Here is a 16,780-nt window from a genome sequence, read left to right on the forward strand (position 1 = left end):
AGGGGCACATGGACACCTCCATTTTGTTGTATAAGGAGTCAGGGATCAAATGAAGAAGGCAGAAGGACAGAGTCTCTGTTGCTTCCTATCCAGCCTGCAGAAGCTCTCCGGGCAAGGAGGAAATGGATGGGCAGGGAACTGAGGCCATGCAGGAGGGGGGCACACACACATTCGGCCATGGCTGGGCTGGAGTTGTCCAGGAACCTTGGCGAGGTTGCCTGAAGAGGGCCAGAAAGGGCCAAACACTATGTCCCTCATGGCCATTCAATAGAAGGAAGAGCAGCCAGCACAAACCGCTGGCCGCAAGCATGCCCAGGGAGAGGGCACACAGATGACAAGTCCCCTCCCTGGCAGGAACACCACCTCTTGTTTCTGGAGACTGTGCATCCAGCATGCCATGCACAATTTAAGTTTCCACGTGGGCATGTGCCATTACCCCACCTCCCTTCCAGCCAGAGAGGGATTGCTTTTCAGTAGTGGCTACAGCTTCTTGCCCAGCTGCCCATAATAAGGGATGTGACAAATCCACATTTCCAATGGATCTTAATGGCTGAAAGCAGAATATGTGAGCTCCTAGTTAGGAAATGGGACAGGAAAATCTTTCAACAAATGCTAGTGAGAGCCAATTCACACAGTATTCAAAGGACACGGCTGATGTTTTCCTGAGCTTGAATTCCGCAATGCCCCAATAATATCTGTAAAGAAGAAGCAAAGTAGGCCCAGAGGATGAAGGGGTTTCCTTTCACATTGGCAGCTCTGGATGGGCTAGAAAGGGATCTGCTTTACAGGCAAAGCCCGTTATCTGTGGATCTGATATCCGCCCTTTTGCATATCCGTGCTCAGGTAATTGACACCCAACCTCAACATCCACGGGAATCAAATTGTTAATGTCTTCTTATCCGCGGTATGAGGACGACTGGAAGCTTGAGGCAAGATCATATTGTCCAACCTTGCCCAACCACAATGAGCTTAAGAGGTATTTAAGAACATAAATGTATGGTTAAAACTACTGAGAGGTTCCAAGGTCTCTAGTGCATTTCCCAGGAACTCTTCAGACGGGATCTGACCACAGAGCAATGCAGATAAAGAGTGCAACAGTCACCACAGTAACAGATCTCTTACCTGCAACACTAAGAGATCTGTTGTGGAAGGTCTCAGCAGAGTTGCTAGAACCTGGAGATGGCACAACTTTTTAAGCCAATGTATTTTTAGATAGTGCCATCACTCAGAAGGTAAGCTTGGTGGGCGGGGGACACAAAATGCGAAGAACAAGGTTATACACGGACATACCCAAAAAATTAGACCGTGAGTGTTATGAAATGACCTCAGAGGTTATTTCCAGTCATCCTCATATACCACGGATAGTTTCCAGGTCCTGTCCAACAGTGCAAAAAGCAGTGAAGTCCACAGGGAGCACAGAGGGAGCACAGAGTACGTGCATTCTGAGTTGCCACCTTCAGGGGAGATCCTAACAGGGAGATCCTGACAATTATAACAGATCAAAAGGGGGGAGGGGCAAAGAAAATACAAAATAAAATACAAAACCATTAAAAAGCCATTGTTAAAAACAATCATGTAATATGTATGATACATATTTTTAAAAACATGTAATTACTCCAGGCAGATATTCTCCTAGCTTTAGGCTGCTAGCATTAAAAAGAAGAGGAAGGAAATGTGGGATGCGACAAACTCCTCCTTTTCATGGAAATCCTCTAAGATGAGGCCATCTAAAGAGAAGAGAAGAGATGAGAAAAGATGTGATATTCTGATGTTAATTGACTTAGGTAAGGAGGGACTTATACATGTTGAACAAATAGAGGAGGGTCTATCTAATCGGACACTTTCTGCCTTCGGGTTCCCCAAAGCGGAAGGCAAGCATGGCTTCCAGACCTCACAGTTTAGCTGCAAGGTCTTTTCCAGGAAGAACCATTTTTACCCCTGTGAGAGGGGTCGGGAGTTTGAGACATGCCCATTCGGGAGGCCTGCCACAGAGCAGTCAGAGCAAAACTGGTGCTTCTTGGACAAACAATGACCTTTGTCACTCAGGCCCATTCTGGGATTCCAAGGAGACAGTTTTGAGCTCCCCAATTCCCTGGAAATTGGCATTACCTTTGATGGTGCTCTGGATGTCATGATGAGCCAACTCCTCTTCCTTCCGAAACAGAACCTTCCATGTGGCCAGCTGCAGAAATAGAGATGGACTTTTCCCCGCCATGTCAATGTGACACCATATCCAAAGCAGTTAAGAATTGAAGATGATCTAGTTGGATACAAAGTTGAGGATTCCCAAAGATCTAGTTTGGCTCTTCTGGGCACTGGGCAGCCAGAAGACACACTGGGGGGACCCAGCTCTCTTCTGTTCCTCCTGCCCCTGCTGCTGTCCTCAGGGGCATTCGGTGATCCCCAGTGGAAACAGCCTCTCTCCAGTAAGTGTGCTGCCAGGCAGCCCCCGTGTGAACAGAGACCACTGGGAGGTCTTCTTCTGAACCTGGAACCTGACAAGGGGGCCCACAGAGGATGCTGAAGCAGAAGATGCTGAAGACATGTCCACAGCAGGGTACTTACTTCCAAATTGGGCAGTCTGGCCATGTGAGCCAGAGCATATCTGTAGTCTTCTTGGCCCAGAGCCTGCAGCCAGGACTCCTCTGAGTTGATGTACGTGTGGAGCTCCTGTGGGTTGAAACAGCATCTCAGAGTCATCGCACTGGCCTAGATCATCCCTTGCCATGCTACTGAGAGCTAAGCCCGGAAGGAATTTGTCCCACTACAGGAAGATCCGTTGGTTGCCGGCCCAAAGGAGTCTAAGGATGATCTAATTCCATATAAACACCCCCCCCCACCCCACCCCGCAATTGAGTTGACAAGATCTTCAATATTTCTGGAGGTTGCTTATGGGAGTGATGTTTTCTCTGTCTTCTCAGCCAGTTGGCTTCTAATAGGGAAGGCACTTAGACATATCTTCAATAAACTAAGAGAATGGGGTCTGCTGCCTCTTTTCTGTCAGGACACAGGGACAGCAATTCATACATGCTGTTTAATACAGGCACTGCTTGACACTCCCTCTCTGTACCAGGCCTGTGAGGGGCCCGTGCCCAGGTTCACTTTGAAAAGGAACGCAACTACAGTCATGCACACAAAATCACGTACCAGTGTTCAGACACCTGCATACATCCAATACCTAATGTCCAAATAGGGCTTACATTTCACTTACCTTCAAGATGCCAGTTGTGTCCTGGATAGAGGGGGCCTCCTCCAGCAGCCCCCTGAGCACCTTCTTGCAGGATGCCATTTTCTCCTTCAAGGGGAGAAAGAGAATATCAGTCATGAGTAGGAGACACAACCGGTCTTGAGAATACAACATTGAAAAATCACTCACAATGACAGCAGTATCACGTTTTCTTCGCAAAAGAAAAAAGCCCAAGAAGAATTTACGTGGGTCCCTGGGTCCAGTTGGTCCACCCCAGACACCGCCACGTGCAGGACTGCTGCTTTCACATTGAACAGCAGAGCTGGCTTCATTTTGCTGGAGGGAGAAATATTATATTTCATAGTGTGAGAAGGACTGGTGATCCAGCCAATGGAAGCTCCTCTAAAGAAGAGGAACATGGCAACCCAGCAAAGTCTGTGATGGTTTTTCCTCTTTTTTCCTAAAACGTCCAATCCTGGTCTGGGAAGGACCTGATTGGGAGAAGGCTGTAATACTTAACAAATTAATGGTCATCTTTTTAAAAAGGGTTGATCACAGATCTTTCCTGGTTTGCCACTGCCCTTTCTCTGTGGACAAATGAGATTTTCAATGAGACACCATGAATCCACTCTAATATGCTATCATAGAATCCACACTCAATACCTCAGAAACAACAGAACCCTGTACCCCATGGGTTAGAAACCCATGGGGGTGGTTGACACCCTATGTGCACTACACCACCACTCGCTCTGGGCCACCCCAGCACCCCCCAAGTGCACTTATGGGGCTGCTGACACCTCAATGCTTCTCTATGGGGAAAAACCTTAAAGACGCATAAACTTCAACCATTAACCAAAAATCAGCCCTCTGCCCAAATCCTTTGAAAAAATTCAGATAGCTTCCCGGCACTACCACCAATCCCACACCGCTCTAGGCCACCCCTTCCCCCCTGACGTGAAGCGATACACCCTTCATTATATCTAATGGGGGAAAACCTTAAAGACATGTAAACTTCAACAATTAACCAAAAATCACCCCTTTGCCCAATTCCTTTCAAATAATTCAGGTAGCTTCCTTGCCCACCCTAGGAACCACCAGCCACCACACTGCACTCAACGACACGCCTTTCCCCCCAACGTGAAGCTATACATTTGCTGCAATCCTCATTATTCTCTATGAGGAATTCAAAAATACTTTAACAATTCACCAATAATCAGAGGAGTGTCCAATTGCCTTGGGATTTTTTGGGTGGTAGGCACCCCTGCCTGTCTACCACCCATCCCACTTTTGTGCCCCTAGGTGCTCCACAATAGGGGATACGGACTGGTTTGTGTCCCATTATACTCTATGAGAAAAATAATTAAAAATATTTCAAATATTCATAAAAAATCATAGGTGTGTCTGATTGCTTCAGGGTTTGCATGGTTGTTGGCACCCATGGGTGCTCCACAATAAGGAATAATGGTCTGGTTCGAATCTCATTATATCCTATGAGAAAATAATAATAATAATTTTCAAAAATTCATAAAAAATCGTACGAGTGTCCGATTGCTTTGGGGTTTGGATGACAGGTACCCCTGGGTGCCAGCTACCATCCTAGCTACTTTTTGAGATCCAAACCAGTTCGGTTCAGATCCTAACCGAACCGGGGGTGGTTTGGACAAAACCAAAAACGAACCACCCCCTCCCGGTTCGGACCCGGTTCGGACCTGAACCGAACCGGGCGAACCGGTTTTATACACATCCCTAGCATCTCCCAAAGGGAAGCGACTTCTCGCCAAAGGCCTTTTCATTCAGACCCACAAGTCTGCCAGGTTTCCAAGCACTAGATGTACCACCCTCCCCAAAGAGTCACCCCAAGTCTCAACCATTTCCCAGGAGCCTGGGGCACCTCCTCACCGATGGTGACTCCGGAGACTGCTGGGGAGCCCCCTGCGGGATCTGGATCTGGATCTGGATTTGGCTCAATGCGGTGTTTCCATTTAAAGAACCTCCGTCTGGGGGGCTTGCACTTGGTGGAGTCACTGGTGGGGGAGGTCTTAAACAGCCGCCTGCAGCAACGGCAGACTCTTCACAGCCTAGAAGAGAGCAGGGAGAAGGTGAGAAAGCGACCCTTAAGCAGACATTGGCAGGAGAGGGGGCCAATGGGGCAGGGAAGGAGTGCAGAACAGAAGGAGGGGAAGCAATACAGGTAGCCCAATAGGCTTCCAGATGGTGCACCGTCCTCCTCCTGGCTGAGGAATTGGGTCGAGACAGATGCTCCAACACTTTGGGGCAGAGACCTTTGACATGTGGGGTGCAGTTCTGGTCAGCCCAGCTCAGCCAGATTATGTTAGAGCTGGGAAAGGTGCAGAAAAGGACCATGAACGAGCTGAGGGGTGAATGAAAACCATGTAACCAAAAGGCAGTCCAGTTTTCAGGCACTGCATGACACTTCCTAGCTGGACCAGGCCTATGAGGGGCCCGTGCCCAGGCTCACTTTAAAAATGAATGCAACTACAGTCATGCACACAAAATCATTTACCAGTGTTTAGACACCTCCACACATGTACTACCTACTGTCTGAATAGGGCATACATTGCACTTACCTTCAAGATGCTGATTAAACTCCAGACAGATGGGGCCTCCTCCAGCAAAGCCCTGATCATCCTCTGGAGCACCTCAATGTTCTTGTTCTATGGGGAGGAAGAAAAGATCAGACATGAGTATATGAGTGACAACCGGTCTTGAGAATGCAACTTTGAAAAAGCACTCATGTTTATCGTGGTATTGTATTTCATTCCAGTTGGGCCAAGAAACCACCAGGACATATGGAAGTGGGAAAGGATGCTCACAATTAACCTGGAACAAGAGCTCATATATTACATCTCAGAAAACTAAGAAATCACCTGTACAGGGAGTCAAACCAATTCCAACTGAGGGTCAATTCCAGTTCAAATTCGTGATTCTTTTGGAACTCTCCCATTCAGTGTGGGGTCAAATACTGACTTTCCAAAGTCTTTTGGTAACCAGTTCAAACACCTTGAACCAGTTTAGTTACATTTCCTGCAGAATAATATCCAAACTCTTTAGCTTTCCATGTAACTCTAGAAAAAGACAACCATGGGACTTGACTTGAGAAGAAAGCATCATGCCAGTCTTTCTTTCTGAATGAAACCAATGATGGAATGATGGAACGCCATCTTCTGAACTGGTTACCACGACAGGGCTTCGCTTCTGGTTCCAGTTGGGGCCAATCGGGAGATTTTCAGTTGACACTGAATTCTCCCTTCGACATAGAACATATTATGACAAAGCAAAACTGTGGCATCCTTACATAGAAAAGATTCCCAAGTGGTCTCAAATGGGACAAGTAGCCCGGGAGTGGAGGCAGCAGGAGTTTGTGGCGCAGGATGGAAAAAGCTCAATAAGAATATCCCTGCGTCCCTGAGTCCAGCTGGTTGACTCTGGACACAGCCAGGTGCAGGACTGCTGCTATTAGATTAATTGGCAGAGCTGGCTTCATTTTGCTGGAGGAAGAAATCTTAGATTTCATCGTGTGAGGAGGGCTGGTGATCCAGCCCACGGAAGCTCATCTAGAGCAGAGCATCATGGCAAGCCAGCAAGTGTTGGGGAATGTCCTGGGCTGGGTGGAGGAAGGCCCTCTGCTCTATGGTTCCTGACCTCCGCCCTTTCTTTCTTTCTTTTGCTTTGCAGTCCTCAGACCTGGAATGGAAAAAGAAACAGAGAGGGGTGGGACACCGTCTTTTGGAATGAAGGCTGGCTACCATTGATTGGATACCACACAAGTCAATAATCCATCGGTAAGACAGCCGGCTTACTGCCAAATGGCAAAACCTAGCCTGGCTGCTGGGCAAAACTTTGGGGAGGAAGAAATGCTCTGTCACCCATGTCTTGGTCTGTGGAGTCACACCAGCTGACTGGGGATGTGGATGGTAACTGTGCCTGTTGGTGGGGGCTGGCGTTACAGGACTGTAACACAGCAATAAAACCACAAAGAAGACATTGGAAATGTGAATGGCACCTTGTTGACAGTGGGAAGGAAAAGGCTGACCAATGGGAAGACTAGTCCTCCCAGAAAACCAATGGAGAGACTAGCTCTCACCAGATGTAATTTTATCTGGCTCAGTAGGGCAATGGACTGAAATGACCCTGACACAATTAAAAAGAAATCATTAAAAATCACTTGATTAACCAATTGCTCTGTGGGTTGAGTGGTGGGTAGCACCCATCATACTAAACCCGCTCTGGTGCCCCCAGAAGCCAGTTATTTATTTATTTATTTCTTATTTATTTATTTATTTATTTGAAACATTTAATCTACCGCCCACTCCAAAGACTCCGGGCAATGCACAAAAACATGCAAACAAGGCAACATTAAAAATTACATTCTAAATTAAAAACTCCAGTAAATAACAAAAAACAAATATTTAAAGTACAGGGCAAAAGTCTGGTGAAAAAGAAAAGTCTTCAATAGAGATTTGAAGATCAGTAAGGAAGGGGCTAGATGGATCTGAAGGGGAAGAGTGTTCCAAAGAAGTGGGGCAGCAACCGAAAAGGCCCCTTCCCGGGTCCTAGAGCCCTGAACCTCTTGGAAATCAGGGACCGACAAAAGGGACATCTGAGACAATGTAACCGGAAGGGATGTAACCAGAGGCGTAACTAGGGAAAACGGCGCCCGGGGCAAGCACTGAAATTGCGCCTGCCCCCCGCCGCGCTCCCCCCCCGGCCGCCCCCGGAAATATGGAAATGTGTCACAGCCATAGTCAAATGTGGGTTGTGGGCTGCATCCGTGCAAGTATACTGGGACAGGAAAAAGGAAACATGAGGCTACAAGGCTCTTTAGAAATATATATTTTAAAGAAATGTCTTGCATACCAACAGCCTAAGTTTGCAGTCCTCATGGCCAGAAAATAAATGCTTTTAAACATAGTAATAGGTTTTGTGTCCCAAAATGGAAAAGACAAGACAGGTATTCTAGTCTTTTCCATCATAGATATTCTCGTCTATTCAAGATTTATGCTTATATTATAATAGAGACTTAAATTATAATAGACATATATTCTCATCTATCATAGATATTCTATGTTTATTAATTCTATAATAATGTCTATTTGTAGCACACTTTACGTTGGTTGTATTTCTGGGAAACTCAATGGCCACATTCAGCCACCATTATTTGAGCCATGATCTCCTCCTCTTTCTGCTTCCCTCTCATACACAGTCTTAATAAATAACCTCCTGGTTTAATTAAATCACCGTTTGCCTATGCACCTGAACAGCAAAACTGAGGTTTGGGCCCTTCATATACCAGAATTGCAAACCACACTGTGTGATCCTAGTTTGGAGGGCTTACTCAGCAGTTTATTGGATGTAAGCTGTGAATGTGAATGCATCCAATTGGATTGAACGTAAGGGCAAGTTATGGTTTGATTACGTAGGAAGCTGTCTACAGAGTCAGATACTGGTCCACCTAGCTCACTATTGCCCACACTGACTGGCAGCAGCTCTCCAAGGTTTCAGGCAGGAGTTTCTCCCAGCCCTACCTGGAGGTAGGGATTGAACCTGGGATCTTCTGCATGTTATTTGCAATTACATCTGACTTGCTTGAAATAAATACACATAAATAAATACCCCCCAACATACATCTGACTTGCTTGAAATAAAAACACAGGCAAATCAAAAAGATCGTGAATAAGTAGGGGTGAGATTTTTCTTTGTTTTAAAAAAGCCTTCCCAATTTCCTCTTATTTTTAAAACTCTCTCAAAGGAAAATATGAGTTTAATATGTAAAACAAAATACACATTGAATGAAAAACCGTGATTAACTTTTAAAAAACTATTAAGTATGTAATTAGAAGGATTCCATTACATTAAGATACCAATTTCTTTAAAGCCAGAAATAATACCTACTGAAACTTTAATTATTTAAACAAGGAGAGAAAAAGGCATGTTATATTCCCTAACAAAGATTAAAATCCATTTAATTGGTTCTCCACTGCCTTGACATGATTCTCGCTGTGAGTCAAGCAACCAAAAAGGGAAATTAATATCGCAGCTGTTAATCAAGTGATATTTGTGCACTCTATCTTATTAAAGCTACAGGGGCAGAAAGAAAAACTTCCCATTGCTACTTTTTGGACCAATTTGTTCACACTGTATTAAATGGGATTCCCCCCCCCCTCAAAAATATAGATGCTGTACTTATGGTTTGGAGACAGAACATCTACAATATGCACAAGGCACAAATGAACAAGGCTGAAAATGTTGTAGACTGTATGTTGCTAATAAAAATCTGCTATAAAGAATAAACCTAGTATTAATCCAGACAGACTGAACATTATTCAAAAATTATATTAATGAGTTCCAAATTAAATTTGCCACCCCACCCCACCCATGCTAAGGGATGATCCAGAAGTTGTAATTATGAGCAGAGCTGCAAAGATCTTGTGTACTAGTACTACTAGTTTCCTTTTGCAACCCCACCTCTGCAAAAGGAAACTCTTGCATGCAAGCCAGGAGAGCGACTTGTGGCTCCACTTGCATTGCTGAGTTTCCTTTTGCAGAGGTGGGATTGCAAAAGGAAACTCGCACAATGCAAATGGAGCCACAAGTCGCTCTCCTGGCTTGCATTGCGTGAGAGTGTGAGTCCCACCGGGACTCAAACAATGCAAGCCAGAAACACAATGCAAGCCAGAAACACAATGCAAGCCAGGAGAGCACCACTGGCTCCACTTGCAGGCAGCTGCCCTCGGTTTAGGGGTGGGGGGTGGGGTTGAAGCCTGCTATGCAAAGCACAGAAGAGCTAAAAGGAGGACGTTATGCAAGGGAGTAGGGGCATTCTCTCACACACAACACACACGGGGGAGAGAGAGATTTGAGCAATGAAACTTACTTTGTTAATGAAGAACAGAAGAATAAAATGCAGCCAGCGGGCAGTGTGGTGGGCAAAGGCAGGCAGGCAGAGTCAGAGAACGTCCCCAGCAGCAGCTGCTATCTCAACTAAACCAAGCTACTCCGCTCCACTCCTCGTGCATGCAGCAAGCAGGGAGGGAGGAACTGAGACAACCAGCATGGTGGGCATGTGTTCTCCAGCAGCCAATGGGAGCTTCCGCCCGCCGGAGATCTCTGTAATGACAAAAAAAAATCATAAAAAAACTTTTTTTTGCCAAAGGCAGGGAATTGGCGGGGGCACTTTTTGGCGCCCCCTGCCAAGAGGCGCTGGGAGCACGTGCCCCCCCTGCCCCCCCCCATCGTTACACCCCTGGATGTAACTGGAAAGGGAGAGGCAGGTCTGTAGATAGACAGGCGCAAAACCCTGCAAGGCTTTGAAGGTCAGAACCAGGACCTTAAATTGAACTCGGAAGCCAATAGGCAACCAGTGCAATGACTGCAGGAGAGGTGTTACCACATCATCTTTTCTGGCACCCATGGGAAGGTGAGCCACTGCATTCCGGACCTGCTGTAGCTTCCTGATCATCCTCAAAGGGGACCCTAGATAGAGAGCTCATCACGGCAATCACCAAGAAATATTACACACAGACACATAGAGCTGAGCTGCCACTCTCCCTTTCTCTCCACAACACCATCTCACACACAGACCACCAAACCAGAGCTCTAGGAAGCAAGGAAGGAAGGAAGGAAGCCAAGTACTGCTTTTGTCAGTCTGAGATCCAGCAAAACCAGATCGTTATACCAACAATAGAACAGCATTACACTCAGTGCAGAGAAAAGGACATTACAGAATCAAACCTCCTTGCCTCTCCAGAGGCAAAGCATGGAGCAGAAACCCCCCCAACCAAACCATCCCGGAGAAGAAGGTCAGAGTTCCACTGGGTAGGAACCTCCTGAGGGATCAGGTGTTCAGGCAGGTCCAGCTCAAGCTGCCTCTCCTTCAGCATGCACTGAGCCTTTTCACCCCGGTGGAAATGGCCGGCTATCTTGTGGCGCTTCTCCGCAAGAGCGCCATGGGAGCAGCAGGGGCCCGTAGCCAGGGTGTGTCCCAGGTTGTACATTGAGGCTGGCTATGGGCCCTAGCAGGGCCTGTGTGGTGGGAGCCCCCTATTGCAAGTGCCCTTCGAATCCTGGAGGCTTGGAAGCAGCAGCAGCTGCTGCTGCTAGCCGAAGGCACGCCAGACCCATTGCTGCCAGCAGGAGAATGGACGCCCAGGTGAAAGGGGTCGCAGGTGCAGAAGCACCACCATCGTCCCAAAACGCTTGAGGTCCTTTCCCCTGCTGTCCCATGTAGGTGCAGACAGTACCTACCACCCAGTACTACCCAGTACCTGCTACTCAGAAGGTGCAGACAGCATGTCTATGGTCACTAAGGCAGAACTTGAAGTGATCCCACACCAGGCTGCCACCATGCTCACCAGCCTGTGGGTGGTGAGGCTGCTGGTTCCTTCGGGGACCCCACCATCACAACTGGAGACTGGCATTGATAAGGGGGATTGGGGGCATGGTGAGACCGATCTCCAAGCGAGACCACTTTGGTTAGGCTAGCAGCCAAAGCAGTCGGCACCTCCTCCACAACATGTATTCAACATCAGTCAGTCCCTGCTCATACCTTTGGCTTGTTCACACAGAGAGATGCAGCAAGTTCTCATCATCACTGGCAAGAAGCAAGCAGCCTGGCCTCTGTTGGAGGGTTTCCTTGTCTCAGGTTCAGGATTACATGTCAAAAGGATCTTCACTTTCAAAGACTCTTCTAATCGGAGGCACCTTCAGCAAGTTTCAGGTCTAGATGCAAGTGCCTTACAGTTCTGTGTCCCCCTTGTGAGGAACAAGCAGGGCCAGTGCTACCATTAGGCCAACTAGGCAGCAGAGTGCAGACCTCAGACCTCAGGGGGGTGCAGAGTGTCGAGTGTCAGTGTGTTTGCCTAGGGCACAAAAGAGTCTGGCACCGACCCTGGGAACAAGTGCACCAACATCCTACTGTTGGTTTTTTCTGCTAGTTAGATTGTCTTCAACATGTTCCAAAGCCCAGCTTTCTAGGCCATATGGAAGTTTTGATGCTGTCCATGAGATGTATTTGACATTCAAGAGGGAGGGAGGGAGGGAGAGATAAACCTCTTCATTTGTCTCTGCTCAGGAGACGTCCGTGCTCCTTTTGAAATTGAACGTACCGTAAGGAAGTTGCTATTATTAGCTCTGCTGTGGAATACAAAAGTACACTTCTCTTGAAGATGTGACCACGTTTGTTACCACATGAGAAACAACAGACAGATCAGGAAGAGGTGTCAATCCAGCACAGAGCAGCATGTCTTGACACCATGCAGAACTCAGTAGCGAGAATCCCAAGGAACACATTAGAAGAGAGCCTTTTATACTGGAATCCTCAACTTCAGTTAGAAACTGTTGTTACAAGCAAAGAAGTGTGTACTGTCCCTCTCCTTGATCTGTCTCCTTGCCTCAGACAGTGGAGGACAGACTAGTGAGTCAGAGGGCTAGAGGGTCAAGACGTTTGTCATCCCTTCTCCACTGCTCTGATGCTTTCCCTTTGAAATGTAGATTGCTACTCTCCAGGATGCTCAGGAGATTTTTGTGTCTCTTATCTTTTGACAGATCATTCTCCATCTATTACATATAAGGTGGCGAAGTTTTGCTCTCATACTATGTTTTTACATCAGTTTTTTATTTCATGCGTATGTTCTTCCTGAATTGTTAGTTTATATTTATATTTTGTGTTAGCAATTGCTAGTTAAGTCTTTGATTGGTACTGTATGTGACTGATATTTTATTATTTTCTAGCATCTGTTAACCTTTTGTAGGATTTCTTTATTCTACCATTTTTTAGTGGTTTTGTAAGCTGACCATGGGTCGTAAATAAAATATCTATCTATCTATGATGTTATTAAAAAGTAAAAAGCTCTGCTAGAAGTCCGTGGGCTGGTTTTTTGGTTGTTAGCACATAGGCAACACCAAATCTATTTTGTGAAAATATACCAATAACAACATTGAGGAAAGTCTACCAGCACCTGGGGAGTTCTCTCCCCCCCTCCCCCATTTTCCACCTTCATTCAGAGCTGTGTCATTTTTCTCCCCCTCCACCCGCTCTTGATCCGTAGTTGTCCAAGTCGCTAAGTGAGGTGGCATGAAGAGGACCAGAAAGGGCCAGCACCAAAGTGCCTCCTGGCCATGAAGGAGGAGGATCCATGGAGAACAGGGCTTGCCTGTAAAGCAGAACCCTTTATAGCCCTCCCAGAGATGGTGATATGAAAGGAAACCCCTTCATTCATTCCCTGGGCCTTCTTTGGATCTTCTTTACAGATATCAATCAATCAATCAATCAATCTTTATTACGGTCATAGACCAGCACAGGTTATAAAACAGTAATACTATACAATAAATGCTATATAAAAGGGGAGGGGCATGTTACAGTATTACGGAGATTGAGATTGATATAGCAGATAAGGCTGAGATGGGAGGAATCTAAAAAATACAAAATGTTTAAAATATGCTATAAAGCACAAACAGAGTAGCTAAAATACATATACGCTAAAAAGGACACAATCTGACACTTTGTTTCGGTCGGAGACCAGCGTGAAGTCAAGACAAATATAAAAGAGGAGATAATCAGCATTCTATGGGATCAATAGCACCCAATAAAATCCAAAAAGTCCTCCTCAGCACAAAGTAACTGGAAATACTACTAAAATACTACTAAAATAATTTAAGATAAAAGGGGCAGCATATTCCTGCTTATAGGACTATTACAACTCAAAGCTCGGCTCAACTCCCAAAACTGGGAGGGGATATACAATTCAGGCGCTCTATAAAATATTATCATTAAATTAGCTGCTTTTGAGCTGGTGATACCTGGCCCCACATGCCCACCTGCAACTAGCCAAGGTGTGGCTACAAATTGCTCTGGCATTAAGTCTGTCGTTTATTTGCCCATTTTTAAGCTCTTCCAAAAGCGAAGGGCTGCACTGCAAAATTTGGCTACCCGTCTAGTGGCACAGGAATTGCTTCCTTCCAGCAGCCTAGCAGTCATCTGAGGTAAATCGAGACCTGGGCATTTGACTGTCAAAGGGTGTATGAGATCCTGGCGCAGGTCTCTATAGAGCAGACATTCCAACAACACATGGGTAACTGTTTCAACTTGACCCTCACCGCATGGGCAGAGCCTCTCCCCGTAGGGGATCCCTCTATATCGTTCCTCTAAGAGGGCTGAAGGCTGGGCATTGCATCTTGCCAGGGTGAAAACTCTTCTAAGAGGGGGCACCTCCAAGACAGTGAGATAGGGGGCTGGGACCAAACAATACCTCACTGATTCCTGGCACTGAAAGTCAGGTACCCTTGCCATATCTGTTTGTCTCTCAATAACCTCTGTTTGATGAGCTTCCTAGCTGTCTCCAAACTTTGCGTAAGCAGGGCAGACTGATCAAGGCCCAAAGAAGTCATCTTTTGGTTCAGTGAGCGCTTCCAGATCGACTGATAAGAGTCCGCTAATACTAAGCGGCTCAGCCCTATCTCAGAGGAAAGGACTCTCAGCCAGTAAAACAGCGCCATTTGCCAACATCTGGCCTCAACTCTGACGAGGCCCGCCTCCAATTTAAGCCTCGCATTGGGGGTACATTTGGGGGTCTGAAATAATGCTCTCAGGAACTGAGACTGCACCACTTCTAAGGGGGACAGATCTGAGTAAGGACCCAGCTGGGCACCGTACAGTAACTGTGCCAATGATTTCGCCTGAAAAAGTTTTAAGGCCGCGAAGATAAGATGCCCACCCCTGGATCTGTAGAACCGCAAAATAGCTCGGGCGCTGTTTTGGGCAGCCTGGGCCACGTGCAAAGCATGAGCCCGTCTTGTACCCGATGAGTGAACAGCTACCCCCAAATATACAAAGTTTTGGACCTGCTCTATCCTTAGTCCGTCGATTTTCCAAACCCGTCTCTTGGGTCTCCTAGCAAAGGAGAGCATCTTTGTTTTCTGGTAATTAATACTCAGCCGTTCACTCTTACAATAGACAGCCAATGCCCCAAAGGCCCTCCTAAGCCCAACTGGGGTTCTAGCCAGAATGGCCGCGTCATCTGCATACAGCAGCACCGAGATACTTCTTCCAGCTAGCTTGGGAGGATGGAAATCACAGCTATCTAGATGGGTCACCATATCATTAATATAAAAGTTAAACAGCAGGGGCACCAGCACACATCCTTGACGGACCCCCTTTCCAATTTGAATAGCTCTGGTTAATCCTCCTTGCGGGTTGCACCTAATCCTCATGATTGGTGATACGTGTAAAGCTCTAATTAGGGCTAAGAGTCGCCGGTCAATGGAGGAAACTCTCAGTTTATCCCAGAGCCTGTCCCGTGGGATTGAGTCAAAGGCGAACCTAAGATCGACAAAGGCAACATGCAAGGACTGAACATATTTCTGTGCTAGATGATGCAGAACAAAACAGTGGTCGACGGTAGACCTCCCTTCTTTGGATCTTCTTTACAGATATCATGGGAGCATTGTGGAATTAAAAGGGCATGGCTGAAGTTGTCCTCAGGTTGAATTCAAACCCAGTTATCCATGGATCCTATATCTGCGGAGCGCTAGGGGCATTGGGAGTAGAGGTCGTGAGTGGGGGTCTCCCTCAACTATTCTACCTGCTTCTACTCTATGACCCCTGATCTGACTCTTCCGCACTTCCTGTGCTGATGAGTCTCAATCCTTCCTTTCCCAATCAATCAGGGTGGCTGGAAGGAAGGGCACGGCCCGCTCCCCACCCGTTAAATGTGTTGAAAGTTGATCTTTATGGAAGGAGCGGAGGCAGCAGTGCCCGGGCTGACGCCTTGCCTGCACATGCTCCAAGCGATGTGCTTGCATGATGGCCAGTTTGAAGAACTACTCCGAGAGAGAGAAAATAAGATTCCAGGATCCGAGATACATTATCGATTGATTGAGTTTATTGAACGTATTTATGTACCACCCGAAACGTATGTCTCTGGGAGGTTTACAATAAACAGTACACATGAAACAAAAATAAAACATGAAAATCATTTATTGTCCTTGCTTGGCGTGAAAACGTCAAAGACACCAATTTTTGTATGAAACTGAAAACAAAATACATTCTTTATTGGGTCTGTTGGGCAAAATGAAGAAAGCATCTCAAAAGGGAAAACCTCTTCTGGCCATGACTTCCTGATGGGAGAAAGAAGGGCTGGATAAGGGCCGCTTCTCGGCCATGGTGGTGATGGACTTCCTGGCCCCTGCTCAGCGGTCGCTGCAGCGGTGATGGCGAGAGGGAAGACAGGGAATGTGGCGGCACTCACGGCAGGAATCAGCTGGACCTGCTCGGCTGCTGGACAGTGGAGCGCCACAGGATAGATCCAGCCCACGGACCCTGAGTTGGACATCCCTGTTCGAGGTTGTTGTGTCTTATAGACAGGTCAGTAGATTTGAATGACGTTTTCCCTTTCATCAATGGGACAGATCCCATTGGCCTGTACATTGGGTAGTGAGGTCTTCCAGTCCCATGCCTTCATAGGTATCTTGCATGGTTGGCTTCGATATACTGGAGGGCTTCACGCGGTACACGTACCCTGAGTTGTATGAACTCGGTCCAACAGAGTGTGGATTTGGAAAACAGGGACCTATGTA

Source organism: Hemicordylus capensis, chromosome 2 (genome assembly GCF_027244095.1).
Source record: "Hemicordylus capensis ecotype Gifberg chromosome 2, rHemCap1.1.pri, whole genome shotgun sequence".
NCBI lineage: Eukaryota > Metazoa > Chordata > Lepidosauria > Squamata > Cordylidae > Hemicordylus > Hemicordylus capensis.